We start from the raw sequence: 13,468 nt of genomic DNA, 5'->3' as shown, positions 1-13,468 counted from the left end.
TCATCCTTCTATTTTTAGACTCCATTAAAATGAATCATGATAAAATGTAATAATGATCTATTCATTGTTTAAAAATATTTCCCTTTCATGGAGATTATTGTCATTTTTAAGCAGCTGACTAACCTACCAGTATATCTTTGTAGTGTGGGAACAACCTTACACAAGGCCCTGCTGTTAGTAGGCAATGCTAACCACTGCACCACTTGATGTATATAATGCTAATCACCGTGCAACTTTGCTGCCCTATTACCATTTAAGATTTTATAACTTTATAAATATGAAACTAACATCTTGTGCCAGCATCTTTTAATCATGTATATTACATCTAAAACATTTTCTTGTAAACAAAAAAAGTCAATTAACTATTGTGCCATTCACAACGTACTGAGACTCTTTAATTTAATCTCTCTGATTGTTTTTAAGGTTAAGCAGGGTACTACAAGTATTTGCAGGACATTTATCTCACTAAATCAGCTAGGATTAAAGATTTAAAGTAGATAGTAATCCAATTATTGTGCTCAGTTGGAGGAAAACACGTTTTTCACATGTACAGTGTAACCTGAATGTTATTGAAATGCAAATTGCTGTCATAATAATTGTGTTTTGTTTTCAAGTAAAAACTTAATCCTGACATGTGTATATCAATTTTATCTACCTAATTATCTTTAGATTATGAATTAAGTGTAGCAGATCTTTATGATTCTTAACATATCAACACTTAGGTATAAAGAATGAACCGTACCATTTCCTACTGAGAGCTGAGCTTTGAAGAGCCTACAAACCAAATACTTCTTGACACAAAATGAAAATACATCATGTTGAATAAATATATATATTAGTATATTCCCAATGGCGGCACTCCGTGAATAACTGGACACACAAGTCAGTGCATAAATAGCAGCAACGTTTCAGAACTTTATTTTGCATTTTTGTCAAGCCAAAACAGTATACTGTTTTGGCTTAACACGAGCGCGAAACAAAGTGCTGAAACTTTGCTGCTATTTATTCAGTTATTCACGGAGTGCCGCCATTGGCATTATATGTACATCTTCCCTTATATCCATGAGGCAAGACTGAGGAGGGCACCCGGCAAGAATTCAGCTATATGTTTTGAGTGCCGGATTATGGATTGCTATATATATATATATATATATATATATTAGGGGTGAGCGAGCCCCCCCGATCTGAACTGGAAACCGAGTCAGGCTCGGGTTTTCCCACCTTGCTCGTATCTGAAATCGAGGCAAAACGTCATCATCCCGCTGTTGGACTCTTGCGGGTTTTGGATTCTATAAAAGGTCCCGCGATTGCCGCCATTTTTCATTCCAGCTGTGGAGTGTGGAGAGGGAGGGTGCTGGTATCTGTTGTCTAGTACTTGAACGTTGTGTTACTGTATATTATATACATTACATACTGGACTGGCTGGCTACTGTTAAGAGGGAGGGAGTTGGGAGCTGTTGCTAATGCTGACCATAGGGGCTGGCTGGCTGGCTACTGTTATCCAATCGAAGTCCACTCCATATACATACATAGGGGCTGGCTACTGTGAATAGGGAGGGAGTTAGAGCTGTTCCTGACGCTGACCAGTGGGTACTGGTTGTAGTGCTGTGTTGTCCAGGAGGTGCTCTGTCCTTCAGGGGTGCTCTTCACACACCCCCAGTGTGAAAAAAAATAATAATTCTGTGTGCATGTTAGCCATACCTGTCATCAGTGTAGGTGCAAAGGGGTGCTGTGCAGCTGTCTCTTTCAAGGGTTCAAAAAATAAAACATTTTAAAAATAAAACATTTTTTTTGTGTGCGTGTTAGCCACACCTGTTATCGGCGTAGGTGCGCAGGGTTGATGTGCTGCTGTTTGTCAAGGGGCTGCTGCCTCTTTCAGGGGTTCACCCCCAGTGTTCCCAAAAAATAAAATAAAAAATTGTGTGCTAGTTAGCCACACGTGTCATCGGTGTAGATACGCACGGGTACTGTGCACCTGTCTGTCAAGGGGCTGCTGCCCAAAAAATATATTTTTTTTACACGTGCTGTCCTGTGTGTTGTGGTGTAGAGTTTTGCCCTTCTTACATATTTACAGGTGCTGTACTGTGTGTTCTGTTGTAGGCTGCTGCCCTTCTTACATTTTATTTTTACAGGTGCTGTCCTGTGTATTGTAGTTTAGACCACTGCCCTTCTTACATTTTTACAGGTGCTGTCCTGTGTGTTGTGGTGTAGGCCGCTGCCCTTCTTAAATATTTACAGTTGCTGTCCTGTGTGGTGCAGGGCTACGCTGCCCAAAAAAAATAAAGAAAAATCATTTTTACAGGCGCTGTCCTGTGTGTTGTGGTGTAGGCCGCTGCCCTTCTTATTCTTACATTACAGGTGCTGTCCTGTGTGTTGTGGTTTAGGCCACTGCCCTTCTTACATTTTTACAGGTGCTGTCCTGTGTGTTGTGGTGTAGGCCGCTGCCCATCTTATTCTTACATTACAGGTGCTGTCCTATGCATTGTGATGTAGGCCGCTGCCCTTCAATAAAAATAAAAACTTTTACATGTGGTGTCCAGTGTGTTGTGGTGTAGGCCGCTGCCCTTCTTATTTCTTACTACAGTTGCTGTCCTGTGTGTTGTGGTGTAGGCCGCTCCCCTTCGATAAAATAAAAACTGTTACAGGTGCTGTCCAGTGTGTTGTGGTGTAGGCCGCTGCCCTTCTTATTCTTATATTACAGGTGCTGTCCTGTGTGTAGTGGTGTAGGCCACTGTCCTTCAATAAAAATAAAAACTTTTACAGGTGCTGTCCTGTGTGTTGTGGTGTAGGCTGCTGCCCTTCTTATTCTTACATTGCAGGTGCTGTCCAGTTTGTTGTGGTGTAGGCCGCTGCCCTTCTTATTGCTTACATTACAGCTGCTGTCCTGTGTGTTGTGGTGTAGACCGCTGCCCTTCTTATTCTTACATTACAGGTGCTGTCCAGTTATTGTGGTGTAGGCCGCTGCCCTTCTTATTCTTAAATTACAGCTGCTGTCCTGTGTGTTGTGGTGTAGGCCGCTGTCCTTCGATAAAAATAAAAACTTTTACAGGTGTTGTTCAGTATGTTGTGGTGTAAGCCGCTGCCCTTCAATAAAAATAAAAACGTTTACTGGTGCTGTCCAGTGTGTTCTGGTGAAGGGTGCTGCCCTTCTTATTCTTACATTACAGGTGCTGTCCAGTGTGTTGTGGTGTAGGCCGCTGCCCTTCATATTTCTTACATTACAGGTGCTGTCCAGTGTGTTGTGATGTAGGCGGCTGCCCTTCATATTTCTTACATTACAGGTGCTGTCCAGTGTGTTGTGGTGTAGGCTGCTGCCCTTCTTATTCTTACATTACAGGTGCTGTCCAGTTGTTGTGGTGTAGGCCGCTGCCCTTCTTATTCTTAAATTACAGCTGCTGTCCTGTGTGTTGTGGTGTAGGCCGCTGTCCTTCAATAAAAATAAAAACTTTTACAGGTGTTGTTCAGTATGTTGTGGTGTATGCCGCTGCCCTTCAATAAAAATAAAAACGTTTACTGGTGCTGGCCAGTGTGTTCTGGTGAAGGGCGCTGCCCTTCTTATTCTTACATTACAGGTGCTGTCCAGTGTGTTGTGGTGTAGGCCGCTGCCCTTCATATTTCTTACATTACAGGTGCTGTCCAGTGTGTTGTGATGTAGGCGGCTGCCCTTCATATTTCTTACATTACAGGTGCTGTCCTGTGTGTTGTGGTGTAGGCTGCTGCCCTTCTTATTCTTACATTACAGGTGCTGTCCAGTTTGTTGTTGTGTAGGCCGTTGCCCTTCTTATTTCTTGCATTACAGGTGCTGTCCTGTGTGTTGTGTTGTAGGGCGCTGCCCTTCTTATTTCTTGCATTACAGGTGCTTTCCTGTATGTTGTGGTGTAGGCCGCTGCCCTACTTGTTCTTACATTACAGGTGCTGTCCTGTGTGTTGTGGTGTAGGCCGCTGCCCTTCTGTTCTTACATTGCAGGTGCTGTCCTGTGTTTTGTGGTGTAGGCCGCTGCCTTTCTTATTCTTACATTACAGGTGCTGTCCTGTGTGTTGTGGTGTAGGCCGCTGCCCTTCAATAAAAATAGGAACTTTTACAGGTGCTGTCCAGTGTGTTGTGGTGTAAGTCGCTGCCCTTCAATAAAAATAAAAACTTTTACAGGTACAGTCCAGTGTGTTGTGGTGTAGGCCACTGCCCTTCTTATTTTTACATTACAGGTGCTGTCCTGTGTCTGTGTTGAGGTGTAGGCTGCTGCTCTTCTTACATTTTTACAGGTGCTGTCCTGTGTCTGTTTTGTGGTGTAGGCCGCTGCCCTTCTTAAATTTTTACCGGTGCTGTCCAGTGTGGTGCAGGGGTGCGCTGCCCTTCAAAAAAAAAAGTCTTACAGGGGTTATTCACTCCATAAAAATTATGCAGTCCATAAAAATAATAGAGGATAAAATAGGGGAAGATCAAGAACCACTTCCTCCTAGTGCTGAAGCTGCTGCCACTATTCATGACATAGACATCGTCTGCCAAGGTTGATGCCCAATGTCATATTAGAGGGCATTTCAAATCCAAAAAGCCAAAGTTCAGTAAAATGACCTTAAAAAATAAATGTAAATAGTCTGAGGGAAAACATTAACTTGTCAATATGCCATTTTCGACACAGAGTGGCAAGGAACGGTTAAGGTCATTCCTTATGTTCATGACTAGTGGTTTAGCTACACATGATGATGGAAGCACTCCTCCTCCCGCTAGAAAAGTGAAATGAGTTAAGCTGGCAAAAGCACTGCAAAGTACTGTGCGTTCTAAGAAGATATCACAAATCCCAAAAGAGAGTCCAAGAGTGGCGGTGGTTGTGATGCCTGAGCTTGCCAACACTGGATGGGAAGAGGTGGCTCCTTCCACCATTTGCATGTCTTCTGCAACTGCTGGAAGGAGCACACGCAGTCCAGTTGCTGATATTCAAATTAAATATGTCACTGTTGAAGTACAAGATGATGAGGATATTGGTATAGCTGGCGTTGAGGAGGAAGTTGACAAGGAGATTTCTGATGGTGATTTGGTTTGTTTAAATCAGGCATCAGGGGAGACAGTTGTTGTCTGTTCGGATGAAAAAGCCCATCACGGTCATGCCTCGGCAGAAGACCAAACATTCCACCTCTTTGGTCTGGAAATATTTCTATCCAAATCCGGACAACAACTGTCTTGTCATATGTACCGTATGCAAAGGTGGAATAAGTAGGGGAAGGGATGTTAACAACCTAGGTACATCTTCCCTTATACGTCACCTGCAGCACATTCATAAATGTTACTGTCAAGTTCAGAAACTGTGGCTAAGACCGTAAGCAGTCCAGGGACACCTAAATCTATTTGTTCTGTTGTATCCAAGCATCTACAAACCACACTGTCAACTAACTCCTCGTCAATTTCCTCCTCAGTCAGGATCGGAAGAAGTCCTTCAGGCCATGTCACTGGCATGACTGACTCCTCTCCTATCCTATCCAGGATTCCTCCGGAGGACCCTGCATTGCTACGCCTACTGCTGCCACTGCTGCTGTTGCTGCTGGGAGAGTAAGTAGGAACACCACTACTTCTTTTAATAAGCAATTGACCCTCCAACACTCCTTAGCGAGGAGGATGAAGTATGACAGCAGTCATCCTTTTGAAAAGTGGATAACTGAGCCCTTGACAGTTATGTTGGTGTTAGACATGTGTCCGGTATCCTCCATTGGTGCAGTGGGATTTAGACAATTGATGGAGGTATTGTGTCCCTGGTACCAAATCCCATCTAGATTCCACTTCACTAGGCAGGCGATACCGAGAATGTACAGAGACGTCAGAAAAAGTGTCCTAAAAAATGCAGTTGTACCCAATGTCCACTTAACCACGGACATGTGGATAAGTGGAACAGGGCAGACTAAGGACTATATTACTGTGACAGCCCAAGGCAGGCTATGCTGTGTATCACCTGTTTTAGTAAGAGCCATACCGCCGACAACCTCTTAGAGAAACTGAGGGAAATCATCGCCAATGGCTCACCCTACTTAGACCCTTCTTGGGATTTGTGATATCTGACAACACCACCAATATTGTTCGGGCATTAAATCTGGGCTAATTCCAGCATGTCCCATGCTTTGCTCACACTATAAATTTGGTGGTGCAAAATTTTCTGAAAAATGACAAAGGCGTGCAGGAGACGCTTTGGGTGGCCCAAAAAATTTCTGGCCACTTTCGCCATTCAGCGACTGCGTGCCGATGACTCGAGCACCAGCAAACACTCTTGAACCTGCCCTGCCATCACCTGAAGCAAGAGGTTGTGACATGGTGGAACTCAACCCTCTATATATGCTTCAGAGGATGGAGGAGCAGCAAAAGGCCATTCAAGCCTATACATCCACCTATGACATAGGCAAAGGAAGGGTTATGCACCTTTCTCAAGCACAGTGGAGAATGATTTCCGTGTTGTGCAAGGTTCTCCAGCCCTTCCAACTTGCCTCACATGAAGTCAGTTCAGACACTGCCAGCTTGAGTCAGGTCATTCCCCTCATCAGGCTTTGCAGAAGCAGCTGGAGAAAGTGAAGTAAGAGCTAAGATGGAGCAATTCCGCTTGGTATGTGGGACTTGTGGATAAAGCCCTTCATTCGCTTTGCCAGGATTTGAGGGTGGTCAACCTGTTGAAATCAGACAACTACATTTTGGCCACTGTGCTTGATCCTAGGTTTAAAGCCTATGTGTTGTCTCTCTTTCCGGCAGACACAAGCCTGCAGAGGTGCAAAGACCTGCTGGTGAAAACACTGTCAGCTAAAGCGAAGCATGACATGTCAACAGCTCCTTCTTCATTTTCTCCCGCAATTGGGGTTTGCAGGAAACAACTTAGATCTCCTAAGCAACCTGCTGTTGGTAATACAGGGCAGGCAGGACCAAGTTTGGACATCTGGTCCGGACTGATGGACCTGCCAACAATTTCTGACATGTCTACTGTCACTGCATATGATACTGTCACCATTGACAGAATGGTGGAAGATTACAATGGTGACAGCATCCAAGTAGGCATGTACCTGTACTGGCAGGAAAAAGAGGCAATTTAGAGGCCCCTGTACAAATTGGCTCTATTTTAGTTGTCCCCCCTCCAGTGTGTACTCTGAAAGAGTTTTTAATGCAGCCGGGAAATTTGTCAGTGAAAGGCGTAGGAGGTTGCTTCCACAAAATGTGGAGAAGATGATTTTAATCAAAATGAATTATCAATTCTTCCAGGGAACCAGCCTCCAGAAAGTATAGAGGGACCTGTGGTGGTGGATTCAAGCAGGGACGAATTAATACTCTGTGAGGATGAGGATGTACACAACACTGAAGAGGGTGAGGAATCAGTGGATGAGGAGGATGAGGATGACATCTTGCATCTGTAGAGCCAGTTTGTGCAGGGACAGATTAATTGCCAGCTTGTTTTGTGGGGGTCCAAATGAACCAATAATTTCAGCCACAGTCATGTGGCAGACCCTGACGCTGAAATGATTGGTTTGTTAAAGTATGCATGTACTGTTTATTCAACATGAGGGTGGATGGGAGGGCCCAAGGACAATTCAATCTTGCACCTCTTTTTTTCTTTGCAGTATGTACTTTTTGGGGCCTAGTTTTTCAAACTGCCATCCTGTCTGCCATTGCAGTGCCACTCCTAGATAGGCCACGTGTTTGTGCCGCCCACTTCTGTCGCTTAGCATAGTCATCCAGCTACCTCGGTGCAACATTTTGGCCTAAAAACAATATTGTGAGGTGTAAGGTGTTCAGAATAGACTGGAAATAAGTGGAAATGAATGTTATTGAGCCTATTAATAGCGTAGGAACAAAAAAATTTTTTAGCTGTTTTTATGCTTCTTTCCCAAAAAATACAGATCCAAAACACAAAATCCAGAACCCACAACACGCAAGACTGGTTTTGGCAAAACCAATCCAGATAAAAAAAACGTAGAAAGATCCAGATCCAAAACACAAAACACGAAAATGGCCAATGCACACCTCTAATATATATATTATAAGGGCAAAGTTGTGCCCTTATATTAATGCTGCGTGTAAAAAACTGCAATTCTCCCATAGAGAATTCCGGAGGGGGTGGCATGGTGTTTAAGGGGCTACACCTCAAAAGATATTGGAGGTACCAAGCTGAAATTTGGGACTGGCGGGTAGAATTGTCACTCAGTGCTGCTTGCCAAATTTCAGTGCATAACCATAAAAAAATGAGGTCTTGAGAGTAATCTACAATTTCAACTGTCACATTTTTCTGACATTCTCAATTAGGACCACTTTACTGCTGTAGTCTATGGTTTTTTTTTGGGAAGGCATAACTGAGGGTAGAGGGTGAATTTAGACTTGGGGTTTGTTTTTTTAGGTAGCTATTGTTCCAGGGTAGGTGCTTTTGGGATTCAGGAAATTTAGAAAGTTACAGTTTTTAAATTATTACCTCAAGAATGCGCAATTGAATAGATAGTACTTTTCAACTTGTTGCGAAGCTGCAGCAGGAGCCTCCAGCAGGTGTAATTACTGTGGCTTCACTTGGGTGCACAAAGATGGCAGTCGTTTGTGGGCTTTAGCGGTGGTGGGCTCAGGGGAAGGAAGCTGGCCTTAGCTGCAGCGGGACGCAGGGGAAAGGCACCGGAGGATAGCGAGCATTACTTGCGGCCAGGACCCTGGGATGGTAGCGGGCCTTAGCGGTGGTGGTGCAGGCGGAGGTGCGGGCAGTGGTGGGGCAGGAGTTAGGACCTAGGGGAGGTAGCAGCACACAGATAAAGGCTCGGATCTGAAAGATCCATGATACCTGCTTCTGTGTTTAAAAAAAAAAAAAATGTCATGGCCCCGCCCTCAAAAAACAACCAGCACCGGGCTTTGGAGACCCAGTACTGGTTGTGCTAAATACAGGGGATAAACGATCTAGGGGTCCCCCCGTATTAAGCACAACCAGCACCAGGCTTTTTAGAACCAGTTCTGGTTGCCAGAATACAGGGGACAAATGATGTAAGGGTCCCCCGTATTCAGCGCAACCAGCACTGTGGTCTGAGCCAATCTTCATTCTAGAAATACAGTGAGCAAAGAAGCGTAGGGTTCCCCTGTATTTACCAGAACCAGCACCAGATTTTAGTGGGGGGGTGGTGCCACAGCCAGGGGAGCCCTTTAATTTCCCCCCCCCCAAGCTGCAGCATCATCCCTGACCGCTAGTCAACCCAGGCCAGGGATCACTTGGGAGCTGAGGACCCCCAACAAAGGGGTCCCCCTCTCCAGGCAATCCCAGGCCCAGGCTGATAACCCAGGACTATCCCCAGCACCCCTGGGTGGTGGGTGCCAAGTTGCTATTTACAGTGTAAATATATTTCTGTAGTGATTACACTACACTTCCTGGCGCTGGTTTTATATAATAAATAATATTTTGAACACCACCAGCTGCAAGTAAAGGGTCTAGTTAGGACCCAAAAAATGCCAAAAATAAAAAGGTCTTTTATTTACTGCGCATAGTGGTATGCAAATAACATTTGATAATCAAATTGATACACAGATCTGGTGTTTGCTTGCTAACCAAATCTAGATAATAGACACCTAAATTGAATACAATTCTATAATCACATTGGTATAAAAATAATATAAATTCTAATACAATAAATAGCCTGGTGAAATAGTATATTGAACTTGTATGCATACAAAGCTAGTAAATTCTCACTCTTGGGATAAATGGATTGATGTTCCCAACTAAAATGCAACAATGTTACTGTGGTAAAAAGCAAATGAGTTGCAATAAAAACAAAAATGTCAGCAGCAAGGCTGGATCGGGTGGCCGGATCGAATAACCGGCAACAGGCTGATCTGGAGTGAAGCGTGATAGAAGGACAAGGGTCAACGTGTTTCGTCCCGTCGATTAACGGGACTTTCTCAAGTCCTCCTATCACGCTTCACGCTTCACTACAGATCAGCCTGTTGCCGGTTATTCGATCCGGCCACCCGATCCAGCCTTGGCTCACACGATTCACACCTACACTGCTGAGCCTACTATTTCCCCATTGCTGCGGACCATCAAATCCTGCATGGACACATTGCATTATCACCAGCGGCACTTGCCGCCTTACTACTGTAGCTGATTTCAGCCACGATTACCGGCTACCTGCTCCTGGACGGATGCTGTCCTCCAGTCTACGTGTACGCTGGTTGTCCACCTCCTCCAGTGATACTAGCTACCCGTTCCTGTCACAGACATTCCCCATGGTCCACAGGATAAATCACCACGGCGGCATTGATTATTGTTCATACACGGAGGAAGGTACCAGGATTTGGATACTTTGTGGGGTCGTGTCCATTGCAGTGAATTGAGATCCACAGGTGGAAACCTGTATGGCTATTGGATCGAGGTAACCTATTTTTCAACAGCAGAGACACTGTGAGTATCACTGGGACGCCAGTTGATTACTCACTGCTGCAGAGCATTATTCACAGGCTGATTTGTGAGAACAATATTGTTGCTGCATTTTTGTTTTTATTGCAACTCATTTGCTTTTTACCACAGTAACATTGTTGCACTTTAGTTGGTAACATCAATCCAGTTATCCCAAGAGTGAGAATTTACTAGCTTTGTATGCATACAAGTTCATTATACTATTTCACCAGGCTATTTATTGTATTAGAATTTATATTATTTTTATACCAATGTGATTATAGAATTGTATTCAATTTAGGTGTCTATTATCCAGATTTGATTAAACTATTTTAGTTTTATATATGTAAGCCTCCTGTGTATCATTAGCAAGCAAACACAAGATCTGTGTATCAATTTGATTATCAAATGTTATTTGCATACCACTATGCGCAGTAAATAAAAGACCTTTTTTTTTATATGTAAAGTGTGGTGCATATGAAAGAATTCAAATATTGTCTTTTGCTGTGGAACTACAGTTCCCAGCAAGCCTCACACGCATGCTGGTACTTGGAGAACCACAAGTATCAGCATGCGGGGCATTACGGGCCTGCTGGTACCTGTAGTTCCACAGCAAAGCAATATTAAAAAAACACAACACACCATAGAAAAGTAAAATTGTATTAAAACACATATGCACACATACATGTACTCACAAATGCACACACTATCTCACATACTCACCTATGTATCCCTAAAGTCAATCTGTCCTCTTCTCCAGTAAGTAATCCAATGTAGTACCTGTAATAAAAAAATCCATACTCACCTCCTCCTTTGCGTGCATCTGTCCTCTTCAGACAATTCAAGGTCTTGGCAAAAAGAAAAACCAGAGATACCCGGACCCTCGCACATTAGTAGTGTTTTTAGAGAACACTACTACCCGAATGACAGCTCTGCCCGGTATTTCAGTTCAGAAATCCTGGTGCGGAGTGCTCCTTGGCTGAAAAAGGCAAGCCTTCCGCCTCTCAAACAATGAGCTGTTCTCACCATTGACTTCAATGGTGAGAACCGAGCGTGCCCCTTTCAAAAATGAAGCCTCAGCACCATTTTTGAAACTGGAAGATGGCCGCTGCGAGTCAATCATGGCTTGCAATGTCATCACCCCGCCCCCTCGGCTGGCTTATATACGGAGCTGGAGAGAAGACCAGGTGAAGAAAGAAGACACCACGGAAGCCCTGGATGGGCGGCGGCCTTGGAAAAGAGCTTAAAGGCCACTGCGCTCCAGGTGAAGACTCTGTGGAAGTCCTGGGGGAAACGTCAGCCATTAAAAATTTGCTAAAAGGCTGCCACCCCCCAGGTGAAAATGCAGAAAAATAAAATATTAAAACAAAATGTGTCTTTGATTTATTTTAATATTTCTTTTGCAGGGGTAGTATAGGTACCAGTGGGCCCTTAATGCCCGCATGCTGGTACCTGTTTGCGGGGATGCCTACTGGGACCTGTAGTACTACTGCAAAAGACAATATTTATATTTTCATATGCACCACAGTTTACATAATCAACCCGGCACCCACCATCCAGGGGTACTGAGGATAGCCCCGGGCTATCAGCCTGGGCCTGGGATGCCCTGGAGAGGGGGGACCCCTTTATTGGGGGGGTCCCCAACTACCCAGGGATCCCGGCCTGGGCTGACTAGCAGGGGTGATGTTTCAGCTGAGGGGACCAGTGAAAGGGCTCCCCTGGCTGTGGCATCACCCCCCTGCTAGAAAGGGTACGGTGCTGATTCTGGTAATACTGGAGAGACTCTACACATTTTTCCCAGTATTTCTAGAACCAGGACCGGCTCAGAGCCCAGTGTTGGTTGTGCTGAATATGGGGAACCCCTACATAATTTGTCCCCCGTATTTTGCCAACCAGGACTGGTTCTGAAAAGCCTGGTGCTGGTTGTGCTCCTTACAGGGGACCCCTACGTCATTTTTCCCCTGTATGAAGCACAACCAATACTGGGTCTCCATAGCCTGGTGCTTGTTGTCATTTTGGGGGTAGGGCCACGCCATTTTTTTTTTTACACAGGGTTTTTTTTTAATCACAGAAGCATAGACGGGTCTCACTGATCCCATCCATGCTTCTGTGTTTATTTATATACAGATGCAGGTATCACGGGTCTTTCAGATCCAAGCCTGCATCTGTCTGCTGCTACCTGCCCCAGGTCCTTCCGCCTGCACCACCGCTGCCACTAACGCCCCCGGGACCTCTCCACAGCTAATGCCCGCTACCCCCTGGGTTCCTGCCATAACCTACGGCTGCTTTCATCCCCCGAGTCCATCCGCCGCTACCGCCCACACTGACCTGCCATCTTGGTGCACCCAAGTGAAGCAACAGTAAGTACACCTGATAGATGCTCCTACTGAGGTTGTGCATCAAGTTGATACTTCCTATCTCTATAATGGCGGATTTGTGAGGTAAAAACTGTAACTTTCTCAATTACCTAAACCCCAAAAACACCTAGTGTTGAACAATAGTTACCTAATAGTTACCTAATAAAACAAACCCCAAGTCTAAATTTGCCCCCTACCCTGAGTTATGCCTTCCCAAAAATCAATAATAGAGAACAGCAGAAATCTGGTCCTAATTGAGTGTCAGGAAAAACTGACAGTTGGAAATTTAGATTACATCCAAATTCAAATTTTTATGTTTTTTCCCTTAAATTTGGCATGCGGCACCGAGTGACAATTCTACCAGCCCATGACAAATTTCAGCTCCATACCTCCAATAGCATTTGAGATGTAGCCCCTTAATCACCATGCCCCCTTCCTCTTGAATTCTCTTTTGGATAATTCTGTTTTTTTTAACGGACCCCTACATCGTTTGTCCCCTGTATTTTGGTAAAAAGGACTGGCTCTGATTAGCCTGGTGCTGGTTGTGCTTTATACAGGGATCCTCTACGTCATTTGTCCCCTGTGTTTAGCACAACCAGCACTGGGGCTCCAAAGTTCGATGCTGGCTGTGCTGTGGGGGCACGTCATTTTTTTACATGTTCATTTTTTAAAACAATGCATGGATGGATCTCACTGATAGGTCCATGCATCTGTGTCGTATTGCTTTGATTT

This window comes from Taudactylus pleione, unplaced genomic scaffold (genome assembly GCF_031769625.1).
Source record: "Taudactylus pleione unplaced genomic scaffold, aTauple2 ptg000138l, whole genome shotgun sequence".
In the NCBI taxonomy this organism is placed as follows: Eukaryota; Metazoa; Chordata; class Amphibia; order Anura; family Myobatrachidae; genus Taudactylus; species Taudactylus pleione.
The sequence above is the reverse complement of the archived record's forward strand: the minus strand, read 5'-3'. Positions refer to the sequence as shown.